At 46.9% G+C, this 11,223-nt stretch overlaps 1 protein-coding gene across 2 annotated transcripts in view; it reads right to left on the bottom strand.

Moving 5' to 3' along the window:
* TULP4 (TUB like protein 4) overlaps positions 1–11,223 on the bottom strand; it is a 179,338-nt gene that overhangs the window by 128,922 nt on the left and 39,193 nt on the right. The gene's annotated exons all lie outside the window — the stretch shown is intronic.

Below are 11,223 nucleotides of genomic sequence, written 5' to 3'. Positions count from 1 at the left end.
TCCCACCTTCCCAAGGACCCTCAGAGTGACCTTTGTAAGATTCAAGGCTGCTCAAAGAGCCTCGACTACTCTTTTCCCGGCCTGGGCAGTCCCCTAGAGGGCTAGTGAAACAGCCTAGCCCCCCCCCAAAATACCTGACCCTAAAAGTCTAGGGCTGGGTCCAGGTATTTGCACTTCTATCAAGTTCTCAAGAAATACTAATGCGCCTGGCCTGGGAACCAGGATGTAAGAACTCACTGATCTATGGGGTCAAGCACTAACAGGACAGACCCTTTCTGATCTGAGTTCAGCTTGTCCTCTTCTGCCACAGCCTCCATATCCAGCCTGCGTTACTGCCATCGTGCTTGGCCACTTTGTCCCCCAAAGTACTGGGTTCTTCCTTTCCACCACGTCTCCACTCCTGCTGCCCCTTGCCAGGACGGGGCGCTTCCTTTAAAACCCACCTACCGCCCTGGCTGGGCGGCTCAGCTGGTTAGAGTATCGTCCTGATACGCCAAGGTTGTAGGTTCAGTGTGGGCTCAATCCCCAGTCAGGGCACATACAAGAATCAGCCAACGAATGCATAAATACTGGAACAACAAATCAATGTCTCTTTCTCTAAAAACAAAAACTGAAACTAAAAAACCCGCCTACACCGGCATCTCTCCTCGCCACCTCCCAGAGCACCTGGCACTAGCTCCTGCACCGGTGCGCTCTAACACCCTGCTCCGCGCTCCCAGAGGCAGGGAGCTATCTCTGTCATCCCTGGAGCACAGCTCAGCATGAACTCAGTGCTCAGCAGCAGTGGGAGGAGGCAGGCAGGAGCAAGGCAGCAGTCACGCATACTCTCCTTGAGACACCCTCATTCAGATGAGTCATTTTACACACGTGCGTGTGTGTGTGACAGGTCAGTGAATCGAACGAAACAACCAAAATCTCTCAGGAAGTGCTGTCGGAGGGGAGAGTGGCAGCAGGTGTGAGACAGGTGGCGTCGGACCAAACCTTGGTTCAGCGACCCCGCAGTACTTGTTCTGACTGGAAAGAATTCCCAGCCCAGACTCGAACTCTAAGAGAAAGCTTGTTTAGAAAGTCGCAGAGGTAAAGGAAGTGGGCAGTAGAAGAAATGGGTTCAGGAAATAGGTTGTAGAGGCACAACAAGGGCCTCGGGAGCTTAGGAGAGAGGAAGGTAAAGGTAACTGGCCTGGGGGAAACAAGAAAGGGAGGGGGCGGAGGAAGGTGCTGGGGCGGGGAGTGTGCTGGCTCCTCTTTCCCTCGGGCTTTAAGGTGGCGAGTTTGGGAGAGGCCCCAAGGGAGGGTCTCCACAGACTGTGCATCCACTCTCCAGGTGTGTCCTTCTAGGGTCCCGGCCTCCACGACTGGACTGTGTCAGGGCAGGGGTTGCTAGTCAACGCAGCAGTTCCCGAGGTCCACGTCGGTGTCGTTTGTCTGGTTTTGCTTCTGTTCCGGGCCTGAAGCCGAAACACAACTGAGGCCTAAACGCTGTCTCCAGGGAGGACGAGTCGGGGGATCTAAACCGCATGACCAGCGACACGAAAGGTCGGAGGCTCTAAACCCAGTGACCGGTGCTGTGCCGGGGGAGGAAAGGCGACCCTGGGGGCCAGGTCCTTGTTTCCCCTGTTCTGCCCGCTGGCAGGCACCTGGGCTTTCCACCCCGGCGACCCCCTGTACCTGTGCTGCTGCACAGACAAAATGTTTGGCCAACCCAGTACCTCACAGTAAACAGGTTTAATAAGCCGTGAGCTACGTTAGGCACTCGTGCCTCTGGGGTTTTTTTAAAAAACAAATTACTAACAAGAATTTTTTTAATAACTATATCCAATCTAGAAAATCCCAATAAAGTCTCAAAAACTGTCATTTTAGTTCTCAAGCTAAGCGTGTATCCACAAAGAAAATGCATATTAATAATAATAAATGGAGATAATATTTGATAAAAGACAATTTCAAAATACAGTTCTATTTCTTTCTAAAGAATAAAAGTTTAAAAGAGTGGTTAAGTAGAAGGCTGAGATGAGAAGCAAAAAAGAACGTTAAAAAGAAACCCTCAGGGACACAACAGCACGGTGATTACAAGAGGGAAGGGGGGGGTGGGGGAGGCAGAAGGGAGTACCTATACAGGTGATGTATTACAGAACTGAATCCCTGAAACCTGTATCATTTTATTAGCCACCCTGGCTGGTGCGGCTCAGCGGACTGAGTGCCAGCCTGCAGACAGAAAAGATGCCAGTTCAACTCCCAATCAGGGCACAGGCCTGGGCTGCAGGTCCCCGGTTGGGGGTGTGAGAGAGGCAGCCAATCACTGTTTCTCTCACTTTCTCCCTCCTTTCCCCTCTCTCTAAGAAAATAAATAAATAAAATATTTTTTAAAAATTTTATTAACCAATGTCACCCCAATCAATTCAATTAAAAAAAATTTTTAAAGTTCACTCTTAAAAAATTGTTTTAAAAAGTAGACTTTAGGGAAATATAACAGATGTCAGATGAATGCAGAGCAGGAAAAAAGCCGAGTAGAAACGTTTCCAATGAAATATTCCAAACATCTAAACTTTAAGCTTTTGATTCTAGACTTGTTTATGGGTTGGCGAGAAGGGGGAAAGTGAGTTTTCCTGGTTGGTGATACACACTAAACACATCCTAATTTCTACTCGAGGGACGGCAGCTCCATGGCCACAAGCAGCTACTGTCGGGTTCAGCTCTACCCCTGGCTGGGAGAGGGAAGGGGGGCTCTCTCCAATCCAACCCCACACCCCTGCTCGCTTCCTTTTCCCACAGATGGCAATGTAACCCCAACTCTACTCTTCTTTTTTGACTGAAGCACTAAGATGACCTGCCTCTAATTACAGTCATTCCTTCCCCCGGGGGATTTTCCACAACCCACAGATACCCAGAGTCCAAGGCTGTTCTAACTGGTTCCTAAGGAGCTTCGATAGCTGCCTAGAGGCTAGTTCACATTTGCCTTCCAAGACTGCCTTTTAAGGCAGGGACATTCTCAGCAGTCATTGTCGTGGGGCTACCTACACAGCAGGGAACAACACATACGCGGAAACTTCACCACACCCCTGCAAAGATAATGGAACTTAATCATGATTGTGTGTCTTAATAATAAATGTGTGTGTGCGTGCACTTATTATTCTCAAAACATGCTAGTGAGAAAATAACTACAGACATGCACGGATGCCCTGACCGGTTTGGATCGGTTGGTTGGGCGTTGTCCTGCAAACTGAATGGTGCCCAGTCAGGGCACAAGCATGGGCTGTGGGATCACCCATGGTCGGGACATATACGAGAGGCAACCAAGCGATGTTCCTCTCCCACAATGACATTTCTCTCCCTCTCTCTTCCTCCTGTAACAGGCTGCAGCCAAGAGGGGAGCCCTAAATAGGGATTTGTAATGGGGTCCAGAACTCAAGGTGTCCAGGAAATATTAGAAATATGTAGATATAGGATGTCCTCACCCCCACAAGTCTGAGCTGGGGGATGGGACACATGGAGCAGGGCCACTGAGAGCTGTTTTGTACAGCAACAGCTTTGCAGCTAACCTCTGGCGTGGTCATTTGACACATCTATAACCTTTAACTGGTTTCATAGACATGTTAAACAGCTGTGGCCATGTCTTGAGCCAGGGGGATGGAAGTGACTTCCACCCAAGATGTAACTGGGAGGCAACTCCCCCTGGTTACAGCGCCTGCGTGGGAGCTTGGAGAAGACTGGCTCTATGCGATGGGGCCACACCTGCCCAGACCCACTATGGCAGCCCAGTGAGGCTGGAAGAATATGGGAGTGCTGGCAGGTGTACTGACTGTGGGAGGAGTCAGAAATGGGGCTGCAGAGGAAGACTGGCGCTGGGACTTAAATCTAGGCGTAGCAGCCATGCCAAGAGAGGACCACGTGGCTGTGGCAGTAAAAGGGAGAACCACGCGGCTTTGGCAGAGTGGGGACCCTGTGGCTTTGGCGAGAGTCAGGACCACGAGGCTTTGGGTTGCTCCTTTTCGCCACATGGCTTAGGAAGCAGGAGAGGACTTTACCTGGAAGAAAAGGGGTGAAAGGACCCTTACTGGTGGGCCATGAGAAGGTGCCACATGGTTCTGGATTAACTGGAGATCGTGGCAGTGACAAAGCTGATGGTGCTAGGAGCCTGAATCACGGACTTCTGCTTCTTTTTCTGAGATCCGGTAGGGCAGAGGGAGGATGGACTGTGTGTGTCTGTGGGTATTCTACGGAACTTCAATGTATTTTGATGAAGACATTAAGTCATTACTCTAAGTCTGTATAACTTGTAAATAAATAATTCCTCTCCTTTTCACCAATCTCTGGCATTGAGAGACGTCTTTCCTCTGGCAGTGGGCAAAGCGAACCTAGTACAGTGGGGGAACCCCCAGAGAAAAAGGGGGGTCCATTTGGTAATAATATATTGTACAGCCCGCCAGTCTGTTCTGTAACACTCCCTTCCTCTCTCTCGAAAACTAAATAAAATCTTTAAAAATAAAAAAGACACGCATGCTTGTGCCCAGGCTTATCCCAAAGATGCATCCTCACTACAGCTGTGTCGGTTATCGAATCATTTCCCCACTGACTCGCACTGTAAATGTTAGAGATGCATTCCACCGAAAAGTTGTCTCAGTCAAAAACAGCAGCAGCTCCTTTAGATACGATACACTGAAGCACTCGACAGGCTCACGTGGCAAGGGTCTCCTCTGCTTGTGATAGAAGTATTTTTCTGGTTAATTCATCATACCTACTAAACCCCAAACTCCCAGACTCCGATTGTTATCCTATCTGCAGGACCCAGCAGCACTGCATTTAATGAAGTGTTCGATAAGGCACTAAGTATGCCACAGAACCCCCGGCAGGCTTCTAAGGAAAAGGTGAGCAATAAATGCTGGCTAAACGAGTTCTTGATGACCCCTGGGTCAACACCGACCGTTCAGAACCTGGGTCTCCGGAACGGCTGGGCGGACAGGCATTGCAGCCACGTGAGTAAAGCAATTCACCCAGAAGCCGTGGGTCCACCACAATGCTCAGGGAACGGTAAAGAGGCCCACTTCCAGAGAGAGTTGCTCCCTCTTTACTTTCTGCACGCGGTTTCAACAGCCAGTTCTGAGGCCAGAAGCACCTAATTTTCTGTCCAGAGAGGGGAGGGCGAGGAGGGTGTGGAGGCTGTCAAGTAAACAGCTGGACTGCTAGTCTACGAAAGAATGGGGGCTGGATACTTCTAAGAACGCACCCACTCCTGAAACTTGGGTGGTAAAACACTGTGGTACCATACACAGCACTCAATGTTATCAAAAGTCACGTGCCTTCATTTAAAAAGGAGGACATTCCATTTATCAAAGTGACAAAGACTGAAAGAAATGATCATTTTCAATGTCATGGAGGGTGCAGAGAAATGAGAGACCTATTTGGTGACATAATTTAAAAGGCATAAAATGTTACAAACCTTTTGATTAGCAATTCTACTCTTGGAAATTTATCATAAGGAAGTAATCCTGGATTGTACAGAGACTCAGAAGGATTTTCACCTCAGCATTTTGGAAGTGAAAAATCTGAAATAACCTTTATGTCCAAAATGTAATATTGGTTCAGTAAATATTGGCACAGACACAAAACACAATACTAATTATACTGTAGAAGACTCCAGTGTGACACGGAATATGTTCTCAGTAACTTAATTAAAAAGTGAAATTACAGGTTACACTTCCAGGATACTCTGAAGGGCCTGCCTACCACTACAGATCTTGGGTCGATCACAACAATCTGCTGGACTCCCGGAAGGGCGTGCGAAACCTCCGAGGAAGGCACACGACACAGGCGTAAGTGCGAGGGCAGAGCCAGCCCCATCTGCGATCGCGGCACCCCTCGCCTAGCAGGCCTATGACCTGGTGACTCGGGACTGGCATTTTTCTCTTCTGAGCTCGTTGACCCCAGGACTGGAAGTTACTGGAAGCAGGAACAGAACAACCTCTCCCCACAGCCCCGGGCAGAAGATAACATCGGAACAAAGTGCACTGGGTTTGGGACACGCCAACAGCCCAGGGGCCGCACAACGGCAACCCCCTCCCCACCCTTCTTAATCCAATTATGACCCAATGAGAGCTCGAAGCCCCTGCCCCTCAAGGCTGGTGCATCTCTCCACACCGTGCCCCTCGCCTTTCTGGGAGAATGGATAAAATCTTTATTCTCTACATTTTCTTTTCTTCGTGAATTATCTCACAGCCCACCTCACTGACCGCCTTAACAATAAACACAAGAGAAAGTCAGTTATGCAGCCAGTGCAGAAATCAGTTTGTCCAGGACTGTCTGAGCTAATGCTGCCGTGAGCACTGGAATCAGAATCGGGGTGCCTACCACCGAGCCCCAGGCAGGCCAGTCGGTCAGTCACCCTGTCACGTCTACACCCTGGGCTCAACCTCCAGGTTGAGGGGCGGAGGCCCATACACCCCGCAGGGCCCGCAGAGGAAACTAAAACTGCCCCAGACTTGCAGGGCTCTGCGGCTCTAGCTCGGGGCAATGCAAATCGTGTCTGAGGGAAACGTTCCCCATTCCGGGCCTAAGGGTTCCCACAGATGAGGTTCAGCCAAGGATCGGTTACAAATCAAGGACCACCAAACATGCAAAGAAAAGGCATCACCCCTTGTCAGCAGAAGTAACAAATTCAGATTTCAAGCCTTCAGAAATTCATGAGGTAGAAAAAGTAACACTAGGGAGTCTAAACAAAGCCAAATGTTGACTCTTCAGAAAAACATAATCAAAGGCACAAAACCTCTGGCGAGACAGATCAAGAAAGGGAGGCGCATGCAAACAGCTCTGGGAATGAAAAACGGGTGTCACTCTAGGCAGAGTGAAGATTAAAAAGACAGAAGAATACTATGAACAGTTTAATGCTACAACGTTTGAAAATATATTCAACGAACAAATTCCTAGGGAATGTAATTTAACAAAACCAACTTAAGATAAAGTTTAAATTGTGCCATAACCATTAAAGAAAATGAGTAATTTAAAATCATCCTACAAAAAAACATGTCAAGTCTAGATATTTTACAGATAAGTTCTACCAACATTTAGGAAACAGATTACACAGAATCACACAAACTCGTCCAGAGAAAAGAAAAAGCAGTAACACCCACAACTCATCCCGCAAGGAAGGCCCTTATACCTCGAAGCCAACACCAGGAATGTAGAGTATAAGAATAGAAGGTATAAGGGGGGTAAATGGTAATGGGAAAAAATACCATAATAAATAAACACATAATAAAAAAATAAATATATACATACATAAAATATTTTTTAAAAAATAAAATGAAAGGAAATCAAATCCATGAATATGATACAAAAATCATAAACAGAGCACTAGCAAATCCAATGGCATATAAAGGAAGTATTATATTGCACCCCAACGGGGTTCACCCCAGGAATAATATTCGCAACAGTCGACCTGGTAAACTGCCTAGAGACACCTTCCTCACCTTGGCATTCAAGGCCCTTCACAGAACAGCTCCACACCTCTCTGTAGAGCCCATCTTACACCTGTCTGCTGTAAAACTTATGCTCCTTTCAAAGTATAATTTCTGCTTGTACACCAGGCCTCAAGTTTGTTCTGCTGACTACAAAGCCCACCTCAAATCCCCCAATTTTAGCCATCTTTCTGATGCATCTCCAAAACCACCTACTCCACACATCACTGCCAGCTTCTCCCTACTGGGTATGGATTTGCTGAATTCAATCTGCACAGTATACTCTTCTGTTTTTCGTTAAGTTGCTCGTTTGATTTTCTACCATATTACAGATATCTGAGCCCCTATTCTCCCTGTTAACCTGGCAGTTCCTTGAGGGTAAGGATTTTCATATGCCTGTTCATCAAGGTATTCATTAAATAAATGTATGTTCAATCGAACAGAAGTGTTTTTATTCTGTACATGGTGTTAAAAATCTTTTCCCTGAAGAACAAATGATGCTATGTCAGAATAAAAATGCTTCCCCGAGAATGTTATAAATTCTATTCTTTTATAGGCCAGTAAACTACAGGAAATCTTTCCACTGCCACAGGCAAATGAACGGACTCATGGGTGCACTTGACCCTGGTCATACAAACACTAGACAGTTTAATACAACTTCCTTCCCCCCACAGTTGGAATTCAGGTCTACTTGGGTTCCAAACCTGTATACCCCCAAATTGCCTTCCCTGAGGTTTTTTTTATCCTGACCCACCTTTCCTATAATACTGTTAACCTTTTGAGAGCAAGAAATACACCTTAATCACTGTATTTCCACACCCAGGAAAGCACTCAATATTTGCTGAATAAATAACAATTAAATGTAGGAAGAAGCCCCAAATGGTAACTCCTTCCAAAAGCTTCACCGCATCCTCATGAAACAAAGAGATGACCCTGAACGGTAAACTACAGGTTCTATTATACCCACTGTCCTCTAATTAAGAAGGAAATTGCTTATTTTGGAAATTTCCCATTTAAAAAGCTGAGAATCTGGGGCTCTTAAAAGGCTAAGTTCCAGTCGTCTAAAACACTGCCATCCGGATGACAGTAAATACGCCAAATAAAATACAGTAAAATTTGTCTTGAAATACTAATACCATTACAATACCAAGTGGCAAGTAGCTACAACTATCCCCCACGCTTCTGCCAATGTCCCTTGTGCAGTGCTCCGGTGACCTTATCATCTGAAGGTGACTAGGAACACCAGGGATGCAGGACCTTCTCACAGGTGCACAGCAACACAGGAAACTCAAAACTGGTTACAATCTAGCACACAGACAACAACAACACACAAGTTTAGGTTAGTGAAGAAATTACCCTCCTGGTCACTGCTAAAGAGGAAATACAAAATATAAACAGCTTCCTTTACAAAAAAGAAAACAAAAAGAAATAGCTGTCAGAGAAAAAACAAAGGATGTGGCAAAATAACTGCATTAGTTCCACCACCCCATCCCACTTTCCCTAAAATTATTATGTATGTACAAAAAAAGAACACAACTGATTATCGTAAATCTGAATTTTAGTATGCCTTCTGAGTTATTCCTTAAAACGTTTAAAGCTTATTTTAATACTAACATAAATTTCAGTAATTTGTTTAACAAACAGTTCTTTTCAAAGAACTAAACTGGATGTGAATAGACAATGGCAGTTTGTTATTTTTCTTAATTTTTTACAGCCAAATATTTTCATGAATACCTATATATTGTTCAACTAAAATGAAAACAAAACACCAATTTACATTGTGATGAGAAAATCTGTTTTCACACCTGCTGCCATCTTTTTCACTTGCAAAAACAATCCCCCGGCATGCCCACGTCCACGTCTTTCGTACAGAACGGGCTCCGACGGGCAGCTGAAAGGCGGCCAGCCACCGCACAGACAACCGAGTCCTGGCGAGGGCCCAGCCTTAGCTGGGTTCTCCCGGGGGGGGATCCCTTCCAGGGATCCCCCCTGGTCCCAAGGGAGAGCAGAAGTGCCTGACCTCCGGCCAACGGACAGACACTGGAGAGGACGCAGAGAGCACGCCCGAACGCCTGCACAGGTCATGCACTGGGGCAGAGGGCAGCGCGGGGAGGCAGGCGACCAGAGCCAACTGATGGCCTAGTGCCCGCACGAATGGACATGTTCCCAACTCTGAGCATGTGCTTGGGGCCGCACAGAAGCAGTTGGGAGGTGTTCAGCAATCAACACCCAGAGCACCCCGGCTTAGTGGGCCGCACGCACGGACAGCACTCACAAACGCGCCTCGCATGAACAAGTGCGCAGCCCGGGCTGTAAAGGAAACTGCAGCACAAAATCGGGTGGGAACCATCCTTTCAACCAGGGAGGGGCAGAGCAGGAGACAGAGGTTTACATCACAAAAAAAAACAGCAAAACTATGTTCCCGCTTCACCGTAACTCTCACATAATGACCATGACATGTTTCTGGACAGAAACATGTTCATTTCCTCACAACAATGGCACTACACATTGAATCAGGCAACAACAAACAAGTATTATAAAACGGCTACCAAGTAGCCAGCCCAAGACTCGGTAATATGAAGTTAATATAAAAATACTGCACCCAGTCCCTGAACTTAAACTGTTCACCATCTGCCTATGGAAGCGAATTCACAAACATGGAATAATCAGAGGGCAATCGAGAGTAAAAGTGTGAGACTCTGTGGGCTTCAACAGTAAGGTCTCATGGAGTCAAACCGCCAGCAGAGACGCATTTAGTCTGAAAACCAGGGGTACCGAGTCCCTGTACCACCTGTGACTGCTGGGGCACGGGAAGGAGGAACAGGTGTGTTTGTGGGAAATGATGGCACTATTACCCCCATTCTAAACACAAGGAACCAGAGATTCACATGTCGGGCATTAACGAAGTGGTTCAACACCATGGTCTCCGTTTGTTCACTTGTAAAATAAATGAACTGACATAAATCAGTGGTGTTCAAACTGGTCCCGGCAAAGCACCCGAGTGTTCTGGCAGTGACTCAGAGCCCTAAAGAGGGCGGGTCCTGGGCCAGGTGTGTATGAATCCTCTGGTCAACAGCCCAGTACTCATTTCCCCATAGAATGTTGTGCTAGTACAACCCAGCACTGAGGTTAGTGCCTAGTACCTAATGAATGATGGGTAAAAACGTGAGGAATTAACAGATGAGTAGCTAGAACAAATGGCACATAATAACTGACTTGAAGGTGACTCTCATTTCCTTAGTAATTTTTTTTTCACCTTGCTCACATTTCTCATGATCCGTGGGTCGTGGGGGGCTTTGTTCCAGCAGGAATCCGTGTTTGTTTCTGCCGAGCCCCTGGGTGCCTCCAGCCCAGAAGCATCAGGACAAGCTCCTCAGCTGGGGGTTTTCTAGACCACACAGGCAGCATAAACTCAAATCCCAAACCCAAGAGACTCAAGAGACTTTTTATATAAAGCTAAGAGGCCTTCTCCCTTTGCTGAGGGACGTCCTCTCCTCAGCCCGACCCCAGCCCTTTAGCGAGTCCAGATGAAACTCCGGTCCCTGAAATCCAGGTCCCTGGTCCCAGCGGAGGTCCCTTAGTACCGCATCTCTCTCTCCCTCTCCCTCCCTATCGCTCTCAGGAATGCTCACTCCTCTTGTTCTTTCTTCACCACTTGGTGGGTACCTTTCTCTCTTTTTTTTTTTTAAATCCATTTTAGAGAGAGAAGGGACAGAAGGAAGGGACAGAGAGCTAGAGAAACATCGATTTGTTGTTCCACTTATTTATGCATTCA

This window comes from Phyllostomus discolor, chromosome 4 (assembly GCF_004126475.2).
Source record: "Phyllostomus discolor isolate MPI-MPIP mPhyDis1 chromosome 4, mPhyDis1.pri.v3, whole genome shotgun sequence".
NCBI lineage: Eukaryota > Metazoa > Chordata > Mammalia > Chiroptera > Phyllostomidae > Phyllostomus > Phyllostomus discolor.
This window is presented reverse-complemented; position numbering and strand designations above follow the sequence as displayed.